Source organism: Cucumis sativus, unplaced genomic scaffold (genome assembly GCF_000004075.3).
Source record: "Cucumis sativus cultivar 9930 unplaced genomic scaffold, Cucumber_9930_V3 scaffold38, whole genome shotgun sequence".
Classification (NCBI taxonomy): domain Eukaryota; kingdom Viridiplantae; phylum Streptophyta; class Magnoliopsida; order Cucurbitales; family Cucurbitaceae; genus Cucumis; species Cucumis sativus.
Genome location: NW_022279547.1, coordinates 288732 through 312618, shown reverse-complemented (window position 1 = coordinate 312618; position 23887 = coordinate 288732). Strand labels below are relative to the sequence as shown.

Here is a 23887-nt window from a genome sequence, read left to right as displayed (position 1 = left end):
GTGGTTGGGTTTCCTTGATTATTAACAAGCTTCGGAATTAGACTTCTTTTTTTTTTTTTCTCCCCCGATGAGAACGATGGAAGAAACTCATATTTTTGTTCCCCAATTTCAGCCAAGTCAACTTAGTTTTCTGGATTATATCTCTTTCCTCCCTTCTACAAAGAGCTAGAAGATCCACTCTCTTATTAACAATAAGTGATCCACTGTGCACGTATCCGGTTGATCATATTTTTTCTCTTCTAGTGCGATGGCTTTTAATAAGGTTTCTTCATGACTTTTCTGTTTTCTTTCATAATCTGAATGCCATGATTTGAGTTGACCCTTAATGTTTTGGAGTTGAGTTGATAAGGCAAAGCCCATCCAGCCCGGAGGAGTGCTTGTGGTTAATGAATTTTCAATAAATTGGCAGCAATGCTTGTCTAGCAACCAGCTGTTGCAAAATCGAAAAGGGGAAGGCTCCCACTCGAATGCCCCTGCTTCTAATAAAAAAGGGAAGTGGTTTGAGGAGATCCTTACTTGACGAGTTACACGTGTGTTCGCAAAAGCCTTGTCCCGGTCAAAAGTAACTAAAAATCTGTCAAGCAATGATCTCAAAACTACTCTTCCTTCTCTTGACCATGTTAATTTTCTGTTCAGTAAAATAACTTCAATGAGTTTCCATTCTTCAATGAATTTATTGAATTTCCTCATTCATGCCACAAGTCATTCTACTTGCTGGAAATCGCTCCCCTTTGATTTGGTCATATTAAAATCCCCTCCCAAACACCAAGCTTCTATACAATAACCAATGAGGGAGAGCAGCTCTGACCAAATGAATTTTCTCTCTGTAATCAGTAGGTCCATAAATATTGGTTACCCAACACAACTTATTGCACATTGTTCTGCATTTAACTGACAGTGAGTGGCCCCTTCAATACTTCAATAAAAGAAAATTTACTTTCATCTCACTTGGTTAACATTCTTCCTGATTTTCCATGAGCTTCAAGAAAGATCCATCCAGTTCCTTTTGATCTCCAAGTGGATTGAAAACAAAGTATTGACCCATTCCAATCTTGAAAGAAATATGGGAAAAAGGAAGATGACAATAGGCAGTAGCTTATAATCCTTTTCCGTGGGATATATGAGGAAGACTTGACACTGAGAATAGGCTTTTGGTTGGAAATGTGAGGAGCTATAATAAGCTGTGAGCACCTTCCACCCAACAGAGAACTTTTGCTTGTAATATCTTTGAATCCACTTGGTCAAAAGGGCCTTAGTATCTCTCCACCTGGCTGCTGTTAGCTTGCACTGCTATTTGGATTCTTGGTTGTGGCCTCTTGATCCTACTTCTGGTTTTACTGTTAGATCCCTTATAGCTGACTTAGTGGGCACGGTTGATCCATTATTGTCTGATTTTTGTTCTGTGATTTGGAAAGATAGATTTTCCTAAAACGATGAAAATTTTTCTTTAAGATCTTAGTTGGGGTGCCATCAATACTGCTGATTGTCTTCCACGTTGCATGCTTTATATGTCTATTTCTCCTTCTTGGTGTCACATGTGTTGCTGCTACGCTGAATCTTCGATCCATTTGTTTTTCCATTTTCCTCTTGCTGCCAATTTTTGGGATATTCTTTTTAGGCTTTTTGATGGTCTTATACGTGTCTTAATAACATTTTGGACACATTGGCTTCTCTTCTGGTGGGTCAACCCTTTGGTGGTACAAAGATGACACTTTGGTTGACATGCGGCGTTCTTTTGGTATCTGTGGGGTGAAAGGAATAAGTGGCTTTTTCATGATTCTTCTTCCTTGTTCAAATATTTTATGGAATTTGTTCTGTCTATTTCTTTTCCTTGGTGTAAAGCTAAGCCCCCCCTCTCTCTATAGATAATCTATTTTAGTTAACAATTGGACATCCTTCTCTTCTATAAGTTCCTTTAGGTGTTTGGGGTTTTCCCCAGATTTCATTTATAAATGAAATGTTTTTTTTACAATTGGACTTCTCTTCTGTACTGGGTATCACCCGAACCCCCTTGCAAAATTAGTTTCTTCACATTATCCCTCTTCACAAAGTGGGAGGAGGCATTTATGAATATTTCTAAAGTGAATACTTCTTTGATGTCCTGACTTATTAAAAGTGTATTGAATTTTCAGATCGCAAAGAACATGGAAGTGTTTATATGGTCCTGAGATTATAAGAGTCTTAATAATCAGGATAGGCTTCAGAATTTGATGAGGTTTAACCTTTTTGCCTGTTCATATGCAGTTTGTATATGGAAAAGGAGGACAATATTTATCACCTTTTTCCTCATTGCTTCTTTGCTTCCAAGGGAAGAAGCTTTCTGCTTAGTACCTTCAGATTTCCGCTTGTCTTTCTAATTCTAATCATATTGATGACTGGCTTTCTCAAGTGAAGTTGAAGTCCTTTGGGGTATGCTGTCGGGGCATTCCTTTAGTTGCGTTGGCTTGAAAGTAACTTTAAACTTTTTGAAGCTAAGTCTTCTGATATAACTTCTTTTGGTGGAAATTTACAACTCATCTCCTTGTGGTGGGCTCATAGTTATAGCCAATTCTTTTGCAATTATCCAATTTCTTTGCATCACAACAATTGGTCAAATTTTCTGCAATTAGTTTTTTTGGGATGGGGTTCACTTTTCACCGTCCCTAAGCTGTTTCTACTTCGCTTTTGTCTGATGATGTCTCTTATAAAACATCAATGTGTGATAGCAGAAGGAAATTGTTAGCAGCCGGTCTTTTTTGCTGTCCAGACATATGGACGTGTTTTCTCCATTATTTTTCCTGTTTAATTTTTTCTCGCTCTCATTATTTTTTCCATTTCATAGTCCTTGTAAATACTAAAATGTCTTCTGCAATGCAGATTGTTGATAGGCTTCATTGGTACATAGAGAAAGGCAATACAGTAAGTCCATTATGTTGATTTGTTTGATTTTTATTATATTGAGCAGAATTCGTTATTTATTTTTCTTAGTGCAACATTTTCTTTCAATGCATTTCATTGTTAGGAGGCTATCTGTTACCTTAAATATTCTTTAGATTCATTATGCACTCCACAATCTCACAAAAAGTACAAGCCTCGTATGTTATCCTTTTGAACTCCTATGATTGTGAAAGTTGAGAGATGTTTACAATCATGGAACCACTCGGGGGAGGGGGGGGGGGGTCATCTAACTCTTCTACAAGCAACCCTTTCAAACTCCCCACGTCCTACTTATCCTTATTTACAAAAAGAAAGGTATCGTCTATGATTGCAGGATTGAAAGATTTTAGAATAAAAAATAGAAGCCATGTTAGATATTCTCTTCGAATTGTGCTCAGGGCAGCAAGTTAATTGGGAGAAGTAAGCATTATATGGAGGCAATATTGATGAGGCTACATTGATCTCTACTTCTTCAAGGCTGAATTGGGAGGCTGGTAATTGCCTTTATATATCTTGGCTTACCTCTTGGTGGTTATTCTAAACAGCAGTCTTTTTGGCAGCCTGTTATAGATAAAGTCCATTTGAAACTCGATAAATGGAAAAGGGTATAACTTGTCCAGAGGGGCCGTTTAACTTTTTTTTTTTTTAAGATAAGAAACATTTCATTGATAAAATGAAACAGGGGAAACCCAAACTCCTAAAGGTGATTAAAAAAATATAGCCAATTAGAAAAGAGAAAGGAGAGACTATAGTTCTTAAAAGGGTGCCCATTTTTGTACCAATAAAAAGCAGTAGATAAAATGGTGTCCAAAAAAGAAGTACAAGAGGCAGTAGAGTCCTGAAACAGCCTCCTATTGTGCTCAGTCCATAAAGTCTAGGAGAAGGCACGAACAATAGCCAACCAAATTGTCTTTTTACATCCCACAAAAAGGTGACCCACCAAGAAGTTTTTATTGGAAAGAGAGATCGACCAACCAAAAAGCATCCCAGATGATGTGCCAAAACTGAGTAGCAAAGGAACGGTGCGCAAATTGGTGAGAGGCAGATTCCGCAGCAGTTTGACACACAACATACCAAGTAGGAGAAAAAGACATATACGACATTTGGCGTTGGAGGCAATCAGCAGTATTAATGGCACCGTGACTAAGTTCCCAGAATAATTTAATTTTCTTTGGGTAGTGATCAGACCGAATAATAGAATAAAGATTTCTGGTAGAGGACCCTATTGAACAAGTTAAATCATCAATTAGGGATTTAACAGTAAAAGAAGCAGAGGAATCAATGACCCGTTAAACTTTATGTAATTCAGTTTTGGCCAACCTACCAACTTATAATATGTCCTTATTCCAAATGCCTTTCTTGGTGATACAAGAATTGGAGACTTTTATGTAACTTCTTTTGGGAAGGTCAAAAAGGCAGCAAGCTGAATCCTTTGGTTAAACAGGAGTTAGCTTCGAAAGCTCTAAAAGATGGTGGTCTAGGGATTGGAAATGAAAACAGAAATACAGCTTTATTGTTTAAATGGAGTTGGAGAATCCTTAAGGAGCAGGACTCTTTATGGTGCAAAATTGTTAGAAGTATTCATGGAGTTGATCCAAATCTTTGGTGCACTTCGGGTAAGCTTGGTTTAGGTTTGAGAAGTCCATGGATCAGCATTTCAAGTTGCAAAGTTTAAGCTTGGTAATGGGAGGAATATATTCCTTTGTACAGATTCATGGTGTACTGTCTTCTCCTTTGGATGGTCTACTCCTATTCCCAATGATATTTGGGCCTACTCACTCTAACATATCCTTTTCAATGAATAAAAAGGGATTATGTGGACACATATGATTCATGCTTATGAATTACATAGAAGAAGAGAATGGACTGCTTCTTCAACGATGTTTTTTGTAGTTCTTCCTCCACAGGGATGTTTGTTGTAGCTCTTGATTTCAATCCCCACCCTAAGGTCATTTCAATTATCATGCTACAGTGATGAGCAACAAGTAGATTGACCTTCAACAATACCATTTGCCAATAGGTTTGCCATAATGCTCTAACAATAAAGTTTATCAAGAAATTAAAATTTCAAGATGAGCAACCTTGCTCTGATACCAATTTTTGGATCGGTATGGCAACCCTAGAGGGGTGAATAGGGTTTAAATAAACTTTTTTGACAAATAAAAAGTAAAATCAACTAATTAGATACTTTTTAAATTTAAATAAAGAACTTTGTAAACTTTGTTAAATAACAAGATTGATAAAAATATATGAATGGAAGTATGCAATCAAACTCAACCAATAAGAGTATGTAACTAAAATTAAATTAAAAAATAATTAGAAAAGAGTTAGAGAAGAAGACACCGTAATTTTATAGTGGTTCGGTTAAACTCAACCTACATCCACTTTCCCAAGCACCTCTTGGGATTTTGATTGAAAATCTTCTTTGGACTCTTTTCACGGATTTGAGCCGAACCGATTCTTGCTCCTTTTTCGGGTTCAAGAGCAAACTCGATCCTTTCCACGGGTTAGGATCCAACCGTTACAATATGTTGAAGTTTTTAAATCATACAAAAGAAAACTCTCTAAAAGAGTGAGTATATAATTTGAAGCTCACAAATTTAATCCTCACAATACAATAAGAAGCTCTCAAGAATAAGATGAAAAGAATAAAAATTGGAAGCTTTAGAGAGAATAACAATGTTGGCTTTTTGCTTGAGGATTGTAAAGATGTTGTGATCTTGTGTAAATGTGAAGTATTTAAAAAGAGAGGAAAGATAAATTCAAAATCATTTGGGTCATTAGATATAAGTAAAAGAAAAATGAATGGTTGAGATTTAAACTTAATTAGCCGTTAGACACAATACAAATAATAATATAATAATATGTCTTTTCAAAATACTTTGTTTAAAAAGAAATCAATAAAGCAACTTCACCATCTTTTAAAACAACTAGCCGTTAGACACAAGGAAAAATAATAATATTAAAATCATTTTCTTTTTAAATTCATTTTCTTTATAAAAGCCAATAAAACATAACAAAAAGCCACATTTGTTACTCCTTCATTGCTCCAAGTGGCTTTCTCTAATTGGTTCAAATTGAATGCTTGGTCGCCACGTCACCATCTCGGGTATTTTTCTGTTAACCTTCTTTTAGCAATATTTTCTTCATTTGAACTTCGATTTGGGTGATTCAAGAGGCGTTAGAATCATTTTTCCAAGCTCTACGATATGGTCTATTCAAATTAATAAAATTGTCAATAAAAAAATCAGATTTGTTATCATCAAAACATAAATTAATTGAATAATTAAAATAAATAAATTTGAGATTAAGGGCCAAAAAGCCAACAATCTCCCCTTTTTTATGATGACAAATCATTGAAGAAAAATAACTTGAAACACACATGATCAACAAGTAATTCTATTATCAAGATGTATAACCATAAAGCTCATGTATATATTTCACCACAAAGAACATACTTGAAAACAATTGATAAGAGAACCTTCTTTGTCCTTAATTAATTTTTTTTCTCTAAAAAAATATGCATTATTCAATAGAAACAATTATGCAACAAATTGATAAAAACATATTTTTCTTATACTTCTCCCCCTTTGGAATCATCAAAAACAATACCAATGAAGTTAGCTCTCCCAAAAAACATGAACACATACAAAATGTCTAATTCTCCTCCTATCAATATGCATTACGGTAACAATATCAAGTAAGATATAAAATCAAGATGCATCCCAACGAATAATTCCAAGCTCAAGCCTATTTTTACAAAAGCTTTCTTCACTCAAAGGCTTGGTAAATATATCCGCTAATTGATTATTGGAGCTTACAAACTCAAGAGTAATATGACCATTTTGTACATGCTCTCTAATAAAGTGATGCCTAATATATATATGCTTAGTTCTAGAATGATGAATAGGATTCTTAGTCAAATTTATGGCACTAGTATTATCACAAAATATAGGCACATTATCAAATTTTAATCCAAAATCACAAAGAGCTTGTTTCATCCAAAGAATTTGTGCACAACAACTAGCAACCGCAATATATTCCGCTTCGGTAGTGGATAAGGCAACCGAATTTTGCTTTTTACTAAACCAAGATACTAAGGAACTACCAAGAAATTGACAAGTCCCACTAGTACTTTTACGGTCAAGTAAACTACCGGCAAAGTCCGCATCGGAATATCCTACCAAATTAAACTCAACATTTCTAGGATACCATAATCCAACATCAATAGTTCCAAGCAAATATTTAAGTATCCTTTTAACGGCATGGAAATGTGATTCTTTAGGACAAGATTGAAATCTAGCACAAAGACATACACTAAACATGATATCGGGTCTACTAGCGGTCAAATAAAGTAAAGATCCGATCATACCTCGATAAGTCTTTATATCCACACACTTACCTTTTTCATCTTTGTCAAGCTTAGTGGTAGTGCTCATAGGAGTTTTTGCAACTTTACCTTCATTGAATTTGAATTTCTTGAGCAAATCCCTTGTGTATTTTTCTTGACTTATGAAGATGCCATCCTTGAGTTGTTTGATTTGAAGGCCAAGGAAGAAACTAAGTTCTCCCATCATACTCATCTCAAACTCATTATGCATACACTTGGAAAATTCTTCACACAAAGATGAATTAGTAGAACCAAATATAATATCATCCACATAAATTTGCACTATAAGCATGTCATTATTTTTAACTTTAATAAATAGAGTATTATCAATTTTTCCCATCTTAAAGTCATTCTCAAGTAAAAACTTGCTAAGTCTATCATACCAAGCTCTTGGAGCTTGTTTTAAGCCATAAAGAGCCTTTTCCAACTTATAAACATGATTAGGTAAATCAAAACTTTCAAAGCCCGGAGGTTGTTCTACGTAAACTTCCTCTACAATATATAACCGTTTAAAAAAGCACTTTTTACATCCATTTGATACAAAATGAAATTTTTATAAGAAGCAAAAGCAAGCAACATTCTAATAGCTTCTAATCTAGCAACCGGTGCAAAAGTCTCTTCATAATCTATACCTTCTTCTTGACAATAACCTTGAGCTACAAGTCTAGCTTTATTTCTAATGATATTTCCATTTTCATCCATCTTATTTCTAAAAACCCATTTTGTTCCGATTATAGATGCATTAGAAGGCCTAGGGACTAATTTCCAAACTTTGTTTCTTTCAAATTGATTTAATTCTTCTTGCATAGCTAAAATCCAAAACTCATCACATTCGGCATCTTTAAAACTTCTAGGTTCAATTTGAGACACAAAAGCAAGATTACTAAATAAATTAAGAGAAGAACGAGTTTTGACACCTTGTTCGGGATTGCCAAGAATTAGATCCTTGGGATGGGATAGAGCATATCTCCACTCTTTAGGCAAGGATGAAGAACCCTCTTCTTTCTTTTCTATGATGTTCACATCTTGCATACTTGGAACAATTTCTTTGCCTTTGTCATTAACAAGTAAATCTCCAAAATCTTTTTCTAAATCATCACTACAAATAGACTCATTAGAAACATTATTCCAAGATTCATCAAATACAACATGAATAGATTCCTCAATAACTAAAGTTTTCTTATTGAAAACTCTATAAGCTTTACTAGTAGAGGAATATCCTAGAAAAATACCAACATCCGTCTTAGAATCAAATTTTCCAAGTTTTTCTTTGTTATTCAAAATAAAACATTTACAACCGAAAACTTTGAAATACCCAATATTTGGAATTTTACCATGCCAAAGTTCATAAGGAGTTTTATCTAAAGAGGGTCTAACTAAAACTCTATTTGAAACATAGCAAGCGGTGTGAACGGCTTCCGTCCAAAAATATTTAGGTAAACCATACTCATTCAACATTGATCTAGCAAATTCTTGCAAAGTACGATTTTTCCTTTCAACTACACCATTTTGCTACTTCCTCTGCTCGAAATGCATCTAAAAATTTTAGGGATGCATATAATCATTGGACAAAGGCCAATGACAAGGCCTGTGTGTATCTCTTGTCTAGTATGTCTGACATACTAAGCAAGAAACACAAAACCATGGTCATTAGACGTCAGATCAAGGATTCGCTTCAAGAGATATTTAAGAAGAATTAAAAAGAAAGTAAATATAATTTACTTGCCTTAGAAACATGTTTAGTGGAAAATGACCAAAATGTCTAGATACTTGATTTAGGAGCCACTAGTCATGTTTGCTCTTCTTTACATAAAACTAGTTCCTTTAAGCAGCTCGAGGAGGATGAGATACACTCAAAGTTAAAACGAGAGATGCCATTTCAGCTCGTGTAATGGGAGATGTTAAATTTTCTTTTTAAAATAGATTCTTGTTTTTAAAAAACTTGTATATAGTTCCTAAGATTAAAAGGAATCTTATATTTATTTCTTGTCTTATTGAACAATCATATAATGTAACATTTTTCTTTAAATGAAGTGTTCATTTCTAAGAATGGTGTACACATTTGTTCAGCTAAGCTTGAAGACAACTTTTGTATGTATTAAGACCTAACAAAGCGAAAGCAATTTTAAATCATGAGATGTTTAAAACTGCTAATACTCAAAATAATACCTATCTTTGGCATTCAAGATTAGGTCATATTAATCTCGATAGGATCGGGAGATTGGTAAAGAATGGACTTCTAAATGAGTTAGAAGATGATTCATTGCCTCCATGTGAATCTTGTCTTGAAGAAAAGTTGACTAAAGAGACCTTTTACTAGAAAATGCTATGGAGCCAAAGAGCCCATAGAACTTATACATTCAGACCACTATGGTCCAATGAATGTAAAAGCTAGAGAAGGTTTTGAATACTTCATCTCTTTTATAGATGATTATTCAAGGTATGATTATTTATACTTAATGAAACGTAAGTCTGAAGCTCTTGGAAAGTTCAAGAAGTATAAGGCTGAAGTTAAAAATCTATCAAGTAAAAAAAATTAAAATACTTTTATCTGATCGAGGTGGAGAGTATATGGATTTGAGATTCCAGGACTATATGATAGAACATGGAATCCAATTACAACTTTCAGCACCTGGTACACCTCAACAAAATGGTATATTAGAAATGAGAAATAAAACCTTGTTAGACATGGTTCGTTTAATGATGAGTCATGCTCAATTGCCTTGCTCGTTTTGGGGGTATGCAGATTGAACAATGTTCCTCGAAAAGTGTTTCTAAAATACCTTTCTGTAACGATCCAACACTTTATACTAAGGTGAGATCATTACCACTAAAACAAATAAAGACTTTTTATTTAAATCAAATAAAATACTAAGTTTTAAAAAGAAACACTCATAAAATATAAGTAAAGTATATAATAAAATATTAGTTCGGAACCTATTTAAAATAAAAAAACTATATCTAAAAGTAAACATGGGTTCTGAAATAAATTTAATACTCAAAACATAAATGTGGAAGAAAACATAAGATGTTCCCTATGACGATCCACGGTCACTTCTTGCCATTCGCGAGCTTGCCTTTACCTGCTCCTTTACCTGAAAAATTAAACATAGAAAATGGTGAGTATAAATTTATACTAAGTAAGAGACCCACTACTACTCCTGCTACGTGTCTGTTAACCTCTCGTTATAGTCCTGTAAGAAAATATCGAATATCTATTGTGCTCCCAAACGTACGCTATCCAGTGATCTTGTAGGAACACATCTAGACTCTTGGTGAACCCGAAGGAGTCACCCTAAAGAAGTGTAAGTGATCCTATTGATTCACATATAAAAGCTAAGCCACACAAACATAAATAGGTGGTGATCCCGAGGGACACCCATATGATACGACTCTAACAGGTAAAGCTAACACAACATCATAGTCTATACATATAACATAACATAAATAACATATCTCAAACATGATGTATCTCAACCATAGTATATCTCATTCATAACATATCGTGGTCATCACATATCTTAGTCATACATAACGATTTTTTATGTAGCTATCATTATCTAACATTCTTCACCGTCACATCACATGCATCATGGCTACGTTAATGCATACTAAGGGAAAACATAATGTAAGGATCTAATAATAAAACTTCTTACCTGGAGATTAATTATCAACTAATTCAGTCATAAACATAAACAAAATTAAAATTATTAATTTTTTCAACCATCACCCAACTATTTAATTAAGCATCCAAACTTCCAACTATTTAATTAAGCATCCAAACTGACCCCCAAGATTAAGGTTGAATCAAACAAAACCTTGAATGGAAAATTTCGGAGTCTCAAATCCTCAAATTAACACTTGAACCTTCAAACAAAAATAATTTAACTCATTCCATTGTAAACTTATTTAAGATCCAAAAAATATTCATTTGGGCATACCAAACCAACACAGCTCAAGAGATACCAAAAAGCAACTTGGCTTAAACTAAGGCAGAAATGGCCCACGCGGCTCTGCAGGAGGAGAATCGACTTGGCAGTCAGCTCGGGTGCACAACTCACAAAAGGAGAAAGAAATCGGCTGTGACAAGCGCGATTTACGAAGGAGTAGATAAGTGGCTCTGTGATGCACAGATCGACTTGCTCAAGCAAGGGTTCGTTTAACGATTGCCGGCAATGAGATCTGGGTGGCACGAGACAGAACTTAACGACGGTAAGGCTTAATGAAAACGTTCAAAAACTAGATGATTGATGAAATGAAAAGAGAGAGATTCCTCGGCTTCACCTACATGCAAACGTAGGAGGTGGGGGGTGCATAGTCGGCTTGTGCGACTTCGTCACTAAGGAACAAAGGAGGAATGACGGTGTCAACAAACGACGAGCGGTGATCCTTGCAACGGAGCACGATGGCGGCTGGGGTTTGTGAAGAATTAAGAAGATGATGAATAGTTCCCTTTTTTGCACGTTTCACAAGGGTTAATTATATATAATAATAATAATGATATTTATTATTATTATCATTATTCCTTTTCTTTTGCTAATTAACAAATTAACCAAAATCAAATCATACTTTCTCTCCTCGTTAAATACCCATCAAACCAAACTTTTTACTTTCCCCAAAAATACAATATCTTTCCAAATAATTAGATTTTCCACAATATAATTATTTTCTCTCTAAAAAATATCTTTCCTAAAAAAAATCAATAATATATTATTCTACCCTTCCATAACTTAATTAATTATATACATATATAATTAACCAATAAACTTAAATCTCACCAAAATTTTCAATAGTATAATTAATTAAATAATCTTCCACTGAACATTCAATTAATCACAATTTCCACAATACTAAAAAAATTATAACACCCAATTAAATCCATCATAAATTAAATTAAACTAAGATAATTAAAAAAATAAAATTACCTTAATTTTTGGGTGTTACAGTTTTTGAATTTAAATAATTTTTAGACGTAACCAGCCTTAAGGACAGCATGTTGTACAAGTTATCGACCCTACTGCACCTGTCACTCATGCATACCTTGCTGCCATGGAGCAAATGTACATAGACTTATTGTTCAAAGTATTGGCACAGTGACAACCTACCTAGGATATCCAAACAACTCATGTACGGACACCGGCTGCAAGTGTTTAGATCCCAGTTGCGGGAGTTTAGGCCCCAATTGTAGCATATAACCTACTTGATATGCTTTCAGCAGAAGCCAAACACCTGAGGGATTTCAGGAAGTATAACCCTCGGACTTTCGATGGATCCTTGGCAAACTCCACCAAGGCGCAGATGTGGTTGAGTTCGGTGAAGACTATCTTTCGTTACATGAAGTGCTCCAATGACCAGAAAGTTTAGTGCGTCGTGTTCTTACTGACTGATAGAGACAGAGGCTAGTGGAAGTCCACATAGAGGATGTTGGGTGGAGATATGAGTCAGATCACCTAAAAGTAGTTTAAGGAGAATTTTCATGCCAAATTCTTCTTCGTGTCAAGAGTTCTTAAAGTTGGAGCAAGGCAATATGGCCATAGAGGAGTATGATCAAGAATTCGATGTGTTATCCCGATTTGCACCTGAGTTAGTGAGAACTGAGACTGAGAGAGTTGACAAGTTTGTCAAAGGCATTAAGTAGGAGATCCAGGGTTTCGTTAGAGTCTTTAGACTAGCTACCTAAGATGATGCACTACACATGACAGTGGATTTGAGTTTGCATGAGAGGATAAAGATGGCCAAGGCTGTAGAGAATGGTCCAATTGTAGGGTAGAAAAGGAAGGCTTAGCAGTAGCCTACAATAGCACCACAAAGGAATTTGAGATTAGGTGGTTTGTTCCAGCAGCTTAGACAGTAGGTTGTTGAGGCAGGCAAAACCTTGAAGGAAGTATACATGTGTTCTAATTGTGAAAGGTCTCATTCAGGTCATTGCCTAATAGGAAGTAGTATATGCTACAAGTGTAGGCAACCTGACATATATATAGCTGATAATTACCCTCAGAAATAGTTTGAACCTATCTCGAACTAGACTTCTACATCTCGATAGGGGTGAGTTTTTGCCACTAATCAACAGGAGGCTGAGAAAGCTTACACAGTGGTGATAGGTACACTCCTAATCTTGGAGCACTTTGCTTTATTATTATTTGACTCGGGGTCCTCTCATTCTTTTATATCGCCAATTTTTGTTCAACATATGAGTTTACAAGTAGAACCCTTGAGTTATATGTTATTTGTCTCTACTCCATCTGGAGAAATTATGTTGTCGAAAGGAAAGATAAAAACATGTTAAATAGAAATAGCATATCATGTTTTAGATGTAACTTTATTAGTATTACACATGCAAGACTTTGATGTAATATCGGGCATGAATTGGCTATCTGCTAACCATGCAAACATAGATTATTCTCGCAAGGAGGTAGTTTTTAACCCTCATGAGGCGACTAGTTTAAAGTATAAGGGGGCGGGGACTGTGGCCTACCCAAAGTTATCTCAACCATGAAGGCCAGTAAGTTGTTCAACCAAGGTACTTAGAGTATCTTGGCTAGTGTTGTAGATACCAGAGAGCCCGATGTATCCTTATCATCTGAATGAATGGTAAGGAAATACCCCGATGTTTTTTTAGAAGAGCTTTCAAGACTTTCTCCTCACAAAGAGGTTGATTTTGCTATTGAACTGAAACCAGGCACTGGTCCCATATCGAGAGCTCCATACAGAATGGCTCCAGCTGAGCTGAAGGAGTTGAAGGTCTAGTTGCAAGAATTATAGGACAAGGGCTTTATTCGATCTAGTATGTCACCTTGGGGAGCACCGGCATTATTTGTGAAGAAGAAAGATGGGTTGATGTGTCTTTGCATTTACTATAAAAAGCTTAATAAGGTGATAGTCAAGAACAAATATTCATTGCCCAGGATTGATGGCTTGTTTGATCAGTTTTAGGGAGCCACTGTGTTCTCTAAGATCAATTTACGATCAGGATATCACCAGTTGAGGATTAGAGACAGTGATATTCCCAAGACTGCCTTTCCAGATATGGACATTACGAGTTTATTGTGATGTCCTTTGGCTCGACAAATGCTCCTGGTGTATTTATGGATTTGATGAATAAGGTGGTGCTTAAGGATTTCTTAGACACTTCTGTGATATTTTTTATTGATCACATCTTGGTTTACTCCAAGACAGAGGCTGAGCATGAGGAGTATTTGCATAAGGTATTAGAGACTCTTCGAGCCAATAGGCTATATGCCAAGTTTTCCAAGTGTGAGTTTTGACTGAAGCAAGTTTTGTTCCTTGGCCATGTAGTGTCCAGTGAAGGAGTTATTATAGACCCAGCAAAGATTAAAGTTGTTACCATTTGGCCTCGACCTTGTACAGTCAGTGAAGTTTAAAGTTTTTTGAGTTTAATAGGTTATTACAGAAGGTTCGTGGAAGGCTTCTCTCGTATAGCTAGTCCTTTGACCTAGCTAACCAGGAAGGGGAATCCTTTTGTTTGGAGCCCAGCATGTGAGAGCAGTTTCCAGGATCTTAAACAGAAACTTGTTACTACACCAGTCCTTATAGTGCCAGATGGATCTGGGAGTTATGTGATTTACAGCGATGCCTCTTAGAAAGGATTGAGTTGTGTATTGATGCAATAAGGTAAGGTGGTTGTTTATGCCTCTCCTCAGTTGAAGAGCCATGAGCAGAACTACCCTACACATGATTTAGAGTTTGGCAGCAATAGTTTTTGCACTTAAGATTTGGAGGCATTATTTATATGGTGAGAAGATTCAGATCTTCATTGACCATAAGAGCTTGAATTGGTCAAGGACTTAAATATGAGATATGAGATAGCGGATGGCTCGAGTTGGTCAAGGACTACGATCATGAGATCGTGAGTTAGTAGGAAGGTATCATACTCTGTAGCACTCATTACTAGTCAGGTTCCTTTGCACAGAGATCTTGAGAGAGCTAAGATTGCATTTTTAGTAGGAGAAGTCACCTCACAGTTAGCTCAGGTGTCAGTACAACCAACTTTGAGGCAGAGAATTATTATTGCTCAGCTCACTGATCCTTATTTGGTTGATAAGTGATGCTTAACAGAAGTAGGGTAAGCTGAGGAGTTCTCTTTATCCTCTGATGATGGACTCATGTTCGAGAGACGGTTATGTGTGCCAGCAGACAGTGTAGTTAAGACAGAGTTGTTGGTTGAGGCCCATAATTCTCCACTTTCTATGCATCCAAATAGTACAAAGATGTATAAATATTTAAAACAAGTTTACTGGTGGAAAAATATGAAGAGGGAAGTGCCAGACTTTGTCAATAAGTCTCTAGTTTGCTAACAGGTGAAGACACTAAAACAGAAGCCAACAGGTTTTTTGCAACCTTTGAGTGTGCCAGAATGGAAGTGGGAGAATGTGTCTATAGATTTCATTTTAGAACTGCCAAGGTCTCTGAAGGGTTATAAAGTAATTTGGTTTATTGTTGACAAGCTCACGAAGTCAGCCCATTTCATCTCAGAGAAGGCCACTTGTACTGCCAGTAAGTGGGCACAGTTGTATATGACCGAGATAGTGAGACTGCATGGAGTGCTCGTGTCAATTGTTTCTGATAGAGATGCCTATTTTACTTCCAAGTTTTGGAAAGGACTTCAGGCTGCCATGGGCACGAGATTGGACTTTAGTATAACTGTTCACCCTCAGACTGATGGTTAGACAGAGCGTTTGAGCCAAATTTTGGAGGATATGTTCCAAACATGTGTGCTAGAGTTTTCAGGAAGTTGGGACTCCTATTTGCATTTGATGGAGTTCGCTTATAATAACAGTTAGCAGGCTACCATTGACATGGCATCATTTGAAGCTCTGCATGGTAAGTGTTGTAGATTCTCTGTATGTTGGGGTGAGGTTGGTGAGCAGAGGATGTTATGTCCCAAGCTAGTTCAGACCACCAATGAGGCCATACAGAAGATTAGAGCCCGCATGTTGACAGCGCAGAGCATACAGAAGAGTTACGCCAATGAACAACGTAGGGATCTTGAGTTCGATGTAGGGGACATGGTTTTTGTAAAGGTAGCACCTATGAAGGGTGTTATGAGGTTTGAGAAGAAGGGAAACCTGAGTCCACGTTTCGTAACTCATCATTTGGCATTGCCTCTGTCATTGTCTGCAGTTCATGATGTATACGATGTATCCATGCTGAGGAAGTGTGTAACAGATCCAACACATATAGTTGATTATGAGTCATTGCAAATCAATGAGAACTTGAGCTATGAGGAGCAACCAGTTGAGATTTTGGCAAAAGAAGTTAAGTTGCTTCATAACAGGGGAATTAATTAATGTTCTTTATCAAAACCACGAGGTTGAAAAAGCTACTTGGGAGAGAGAGGACAACATGAGAGCTCATTATCCCGAGCTATACAAGGATTAGAACTTTCAAGGACGAAAGTTTCTCAAAGGAGGGACGTAATCTTATTTTTAAATTATCTTAATTTAATTTAATTTATGATGGATTTAGTCTAGTGTTATAATTTTTTAGAATTGTTTGTTTTGTGGAAATTGTGATTAATTAAATGTTCAATGGAAGATTATTTAATTAATTGTATTATTGGAAATTTTGGTGAGATTTAAGATTATTGGCTAATTATATAAGTAAATATAATAAACTAAGTCATGGAAGGGTAAGAATAATTTATTATTGACTTTTTTAGGAAAGATATTTTTGAGCGAGAGAAAATAATTATATTGTGGAAAATATAATTATTTTGAAAGATATTGTATTCTTGGGAAAAATAAAAAGTTTGGTTTGATGAGGAGACAGAGTATAATTTAATTGAGTTAACTTGTTAATTGGAAATGGAAAAGGAATAATGATAATAATAATAAATATCATCATTATTATTATATATAATTAACCCTCGTGAAACGTGCAAAGAAAAGAGAGAACTATTCATCATCTTCTTCCTTCTTCACAAACCCTAGTCGTCACTGAACCCATTGCAAGGATCATCACTCGTCGTTTGTGGACACTATCATTCCTCCTCCGTTCGCGTACAGGTGAAGTTGAGGTGTCTCTCTCTTTTTATTTATTTTTCGCACGTTTTTGTCAAGCCTCATTGTCGGCAAGTTCTGTCTCGTGCCACCAAAATCTCATCGCAGGCAGCAGTCGAACGAACCTTTTGCCTGACCAAGCCGATATGTGCATCACCGAGCCGATTCTCCACTTCTTCACAAGTTGCCCTCAACTCTGCTGATTTTTCCTCTCTTTGCGAGTAGTGCGCCCAAGCTAACCGTCGAGCCGATTCTCCTTCTGTCAAGTTGTGTGAGCCATTTCTACCTTAGTCCAAGCCAAGTTACTTTTTGGTATCTCTTGAGCCTTTTGGGTGAATTTGTGTTGGGTTTGGTACGTCCAAATGAATATTCTTTGGATCTTAAATAAGTTTACAAGAGAATGAGTTGAATTACTTTTGCTCGAAGGTTCAAGTGTTAATTTGAGGATTTGAAACTGCAAATTTTTTCATTCAAGGTTGTGTTGGATTCAACCTTAGTCTTGGGGTAAGTTTGGATGCTTAATTAAATAGTTGGATGATGGTTGACAAAATTAACAATTTTAATTTTGTTTATGTTTAGGCCTGACTTAATTGAGAATTGACTGTCAGGAAGGGACTATATTTTCAACTAATTAATCTCCAGGTAAAAGATTCTACTACCAGCCTCTTACATTATGTTTTACCTTAGTATGCATTAACATAGTTATGATGCATGTGATGTGACTGTTAAGGATGTTAGATAATGATAGCAACATAGAAAATCGTTATGTATGACTGAGATATGTGATGACCATGATATGTTATGAATGAGATATACTATGGTTGAGATATATTACGATTAAGATATGATATTTATGTTATGCTATATATATGCTATGATGTTCTGTTAGCTTTACTTGTTAGAGTCGTACCATGTAGGTGTCCCTCGGGATCACCACCTATTTATGTATTTGTGGTTAGGTTTGATGTGTGATTCGACAAGATCACTTACAACTTGACTCTTCTTTAGGGTGATTCCTTCTGCTTCACCAAGAGCCCATATATGTCCCTACGAGATCACTGGATAGGGTGATTTCAGTAGAATAATAGATATGCGGTACTTTCTTATAGGAGGACTTTAACGTAAAATTAACAAACACGTAGTGGGACTAATAGTGGATCCCTTACTAAGTATAAATTTAGACTAACTCCTTTCTAGATTTAATTTTTCAGGCAAAGATAGAAATAAAGGCAAGTTGGCGAATGACAAGAAGTCACCATGGTTCTCCATAGGGGACAATTTATGTTTTATTTAGCATTTATATTTTCAATATTAAATTTTCATAAACTTATTTCAGAACCCACATTTACTTTTAGATATATATTTTTATTTTAAATAGGGCCCAAACTAATATTTTATTTATTGTTTTCTTTACATACTTTACTTATATTTTATGAATAAATATTTGAAGTGTTTGTTTTAAAACTTAGTATTTTCTTTGATTTAAATAAAAAGTCTTTATTTGTTTTAGTAGTAATGACCTCAACTTAGTATAAAGAGTTGGGTCGTTACACTTTCGAGTTATGTAGAGGATGTAAACCTAGTTAAGTCACTCCATAATTTGGGGTTGTCCAGCACACGTTTTAGTGTCAAATTCTAAGAAGTTGGACTCTCGTTCAAGGTTATGTCAATTTTTTGGTTATCCTAAAGAAACGAGAGGTGGTCTATTCTTCGATCCACAAGAAAACAAAGTGTTTATATTGACAAAGGCTACTTTCTTGGAAGAAAACAACATGAGAGATCATAAACCATGAAGCAAATCAAAATTAAGTGAAGCTACTAATGAATCAGCAAGGGTTGTTGATGAAGTTGGTCCCTCATCAAGAGTTGAGGAAACCAACACATCCGATTAGTCTCATCCTTCTCAATTGTTGAGAATGCCTCGATGCAGTGGGAGAGTTATATCACAACCTAATCGTTACTTCGGTTTAACTGAAACTCAGGTTGTCATACCAGATGATGTCGTTGAGGATCCATTGTTCTATAAATAGGCAATGACTGATGTAGACAAGGACTAATAGGTTAAAACCATGGAATCTATGTACTTCAATTCAGTATGAGAGCTTGTAGATCTACCTGAAGGGGTGAAACCCATAGGGTGCAAATGGATCTATAAGAGAAAGAGAGATTCAGCTGGGAAGGTACAAACCTTCAAAGCTAGACTCTTAGCAAATGGGTATACCCAAAGGGAAGGGATTGACTACGAGGAAACTTTTTCTCTGTTGCTATGTTAAAGTCTATAAGGATTCTCTTGTCCATAGTCACTTTTTATGATTATGAAATATGACAAATGGATGTTAATACTGCTTTTCTAAGTGGCAATCTTGAAGAGAGTATCTTTATGTCTCAGCCTGAGGGGTTCATAACCCAAGGTTAGAAACAAAAAGTTTACAAGCTGAATCGATCCATTTATGGGTTGAAATAAACATCTAGATCTTGGAACATTAGATTTGATATTGCGATCAAATCTTACGGTTTTGACCAAAATGTTGATGAGCCTTGTGTATACAAGAAAATCAACAAAGATAAAGTAGCTTTCTTAGTACTTTATGTGGACGATATCCTTCTCACTGGAAATGATGTAGGATACCTAACTAACGTTAAAACTTGGCTACCAGTCCAATTCTAAATGAAAGATTTGGGAGAGGCACAATTTGTTCTTGGGATCCAAATCATAAGGGATCGTAAGAACAAAATGCTAGCACTGTCTCAGGCAACCTATATCGACAAAATATTGGTTCGATATTCGATGCAAACTCTAAGAAGGATTTATTACCTTTCAAGCACGAGGTTTACTTGTCTAAGGAACAATGTCCTAAGACACCTCAAGAAGTTGAGAAGATATGAGACATATTCCATATGCCTTAGTTGTGGGTAGCTTAATTTATGTTATGTTCTGCACTAGGTTAGACATTTATTATGTAGTGGGAATAGTCAGTAGATATCAGTCCAACTTAGGGTTAGACCACTAGACGACGGTTAAAATTATTCTTAAGTATCTTAGGAGAATGAGAAACTACATGCTTGTGTATGAAGCTAGGGATTTAATCCTGATTTCTAAACAGATAAGGATTCTAGGAAATCTAGTGGGATTAGTGTTCACCCTAAACGGGAGAACAGTAGCATGTCATAGCATCAAGCAAGGATGCATTGTAGACTCTACTATAAAGGTTGAGTACGTCGTTGCTTGTGAAGCAACAATAGAAGCAATTTGGCTAAGGAAGTTTCTGCAAGATTTGGAAGTTGTTCCAAATATGAACATGCCCATCACTTTATATTTTGATATCAATTGGGCAGTGACCAATTATAAGGAACCTCATAGCCACAAATGAGGAAAACATATAGAGAGAAAATATCATCTGATACAAGAGATTGTGCAACGAAGTGAAGTGATAGTCACCAAGATCGCTTTGGAGCATAACATTGCTGATCCATTTACAAAGACTCTCACGGCTAAAGTGTTCGAGGCTCATCTAGAGAGTCTAGATCTGCGAGTTTTGTACATTAGGTAATCTAGGACAAGTGGGAGATGTGTAATGGGTATGGGGATGTCCTAGTTTATTGTATTGGGGATTTAATTGTTGAGTACTACAAATTTGTAAATCTACTAATTTAGAGGATTTTCTCATATCGTGCTTCATTTCTAATTCATTTTAAAGGATTTCTCTTGATCTCTAAAAAGAGTGGTCGTAATGGTTTGATCCTAAACCGTGGAAATGATTGAGCTTGTTCTTACACTTGAAAAAAGGAACGTTGTATGGATCTACTCTAAGCCATCGAAAGAGTCAAGTTTGAGTGAAATAACCAAGAGGAGCTTGAAAAGTGGATGTAGGTCGGTTGTGCCGAGCCACTATAAAATTCCCGATGTTAATTTCTTTATCTCTCAACTATTTAATTTTGCAATTAATTTGTTATCAAATTTTAGTGTTTGAAATTAATTGCAACTTTTGTTCTTGAGATTAATTGCTCACTTCTCTATTTAGGTTGGTTTAAGTTTATCTTTGCATATTTGTGTTACCAATTTTCTTGTTATAAACATTAAAATGGATGTTTGAATTTGTTAACGTCACCTTATAAGTTATTTTGATGTGCATGCATTTGTATGAGATTATTGATTACATTATTTATTAGCAAAAAGTTTGTTAATTTATTTAATTTGGCCCACTTGTTTCATTAATTTGTAAAAACCCTATTCACCCTCTTGAGGATTCCCATACCGATCGTACACGAGATACAATTGAAGATAATTCAAATTCTAGATTAAGTTAAATATGTGATGCTTAACTTAGTAATTAATTAATTGGAAAAGTAATTAATTAAATTAAATCATGAATAATACACATAAATGTAGCAAAACCCAAAAATATTTACGTCGCATGTAACAAAAAATTAAAGCACATGAAGCCACCATTATTTTTTTTTATAAATTTCAGATTTTCCCTTTGTCATTATTTTTGCGCATTGTGAAACCATTCTTCACTTCACTTCTTTTTCTTCTTCTTTGCAATTTATTCTTCTCTTCTTCGTATTATTAATTTCTTCATATTATTACTTCTCTTTCATATTCTCACTTCTTCTTGTCTGTGATTTCTTCATTTCCTTTTTCAAAATTTCTTCCTTCTTCATCTCTCATCTTCTTTTTTTGCTTCTTGGTACAAGATCTAAATGATATTAGTACATGATTTAAATGATAATGTATCAATATCTAAATCATCAGTTGTCTATCCCAGATAAACAGACATAGACCACTGTTACTAATGGATCGTTTAGATTTGGTACAATATTGTTTAGACTAAATAAAAGATCGTTTATGTTGGGATTTATGTCCTAAAACTCGTAGATTGTAAATATAATCCATTAATCGTTGTTAATAACATGTTATTATTGTAATAATTGTTATTGGTTATAATATTAGTTGTCTTAATAACTCAAATCAAACAAACTAACATCCTAAGTTGTTTAATGAATCTTAAACAGTATGTAGAGACATACAGGGATAAAGGTTCAAGATCAGCTTAAAGGTTCTATAGTACAAGGATAAGGCTGAATACCTAATCCTGGTAACACTATGAATATGGCTCACTTTGTATTTGATACAAACACAATGATTCAACGCGTTTGTGTAGTTGACATACGAGTGACGGTATCTTATGCAATAAGTTTACATAAGATCAGACGGCAAAATAATAACTACTAGATGAAACTCTGTTTACTAGTCAGGTTTCTATTCATTAGGATGACCTAGGTAACTTAGTTTTAATTGTAACGCCCCAACTTTTCTAGAAGGTTGAGGTCATTACTATTTAAGTAAATATAGATTTTTTTTAATATACAAGAAAATAAATTAAAATTTGAGGAAAAACTTTAAATAATAAGTAGTTAAAATAACTGATCAAAATACCAGTTTGGGCCCAAAAATAGAAGAAATACTTAAAGTAATTGAACCAGAGTTCTGTAATAAACCTATGAAAATATAACTATTGAAATATAAATGCGGAAGAAAACTGAATTGTTTCCTATGGCGATCCATGATCACTTCTTATCATTCGCTATTATGCCCTTGCCTCTACCCTTACCTGAAATTAAACATTTAAAAGAGTGAGTATAAATTTATACTTAGTAAGAGACCCATAGTGGTCTCACTATGTGTCTGTTAACCTTTCGTTAGAGTCCTGTAACATGGTACCGCATACTATTGCGCTCCCGAACGCATACTATCAAGTGGTTCCGTAGGGACACATCTAGGCTCTCGGTGAACCCGAAGGAATCATCCTATAGGAGAGTCAGACTGTAAGTGATCCCGTCGAATCACATCTCAAACAAGTCACACATGCATACATAGGTGGTGACCCTGATGGACCCCCATACGGTACAACTCTAATAGGCAAAACTAACAGAACACTATAGCCTATACATGTTTATCATAAGATCAACATCTTAGCTCAATTACACATAACTCAAAAGTAACATATTTGATTATAGCATGCCTCAACAAATAATACTATATCTAAATCATAATAAGGTTTTCAAAGTAACTATTTATACGACCATCTCAAACAACATAATTCAACTCATTCCAGTGCTAACTCATTTTAGACCCAAAACAATAATTATTTGGGTGTACCAAACCCAACGAGAATTAAGCAAAAACTCACCAAGGGCTTAAATATGTTGCAGACGGCTAAAACTGAAGGTGGCTCGACTAACAACGCTTCAGCTCGAGTCTTGAGACTCACGGCTGGCATACGACTCACACAGGAATGGATCGGTTGCGCGTGGCTCGCGTATGGCTTACACGAAACGGCTCGGATCCACAGAGATGATTCACGAGGCTCGGTGAAGGAATACGACTCGAACTAACACGACTTGGACATGTGGCTCGCAAAAAGAAAACTTTCACAGCTTGCATCCTTCACTGTCAATCATGATGATGTCCGGCGGTGCTGTGCGAGTGGAGGCAACGACGGGTGATGGTTTCGACGGAAGAGAGGGTTCTGACCGATGATGTGGAGGAGGAACGCAC

At 35.5% G+C, this 23887-nt stretch overlaps 1 pseudogene; it reads left to right on the top strand.

The window, feature by feature from the left end:
- Positions 1–23887, top strand: part of LOC116405844 — a 133422-nt pseudogene that overhangs the window by 32129 nt on the left and 77406 nt on the right.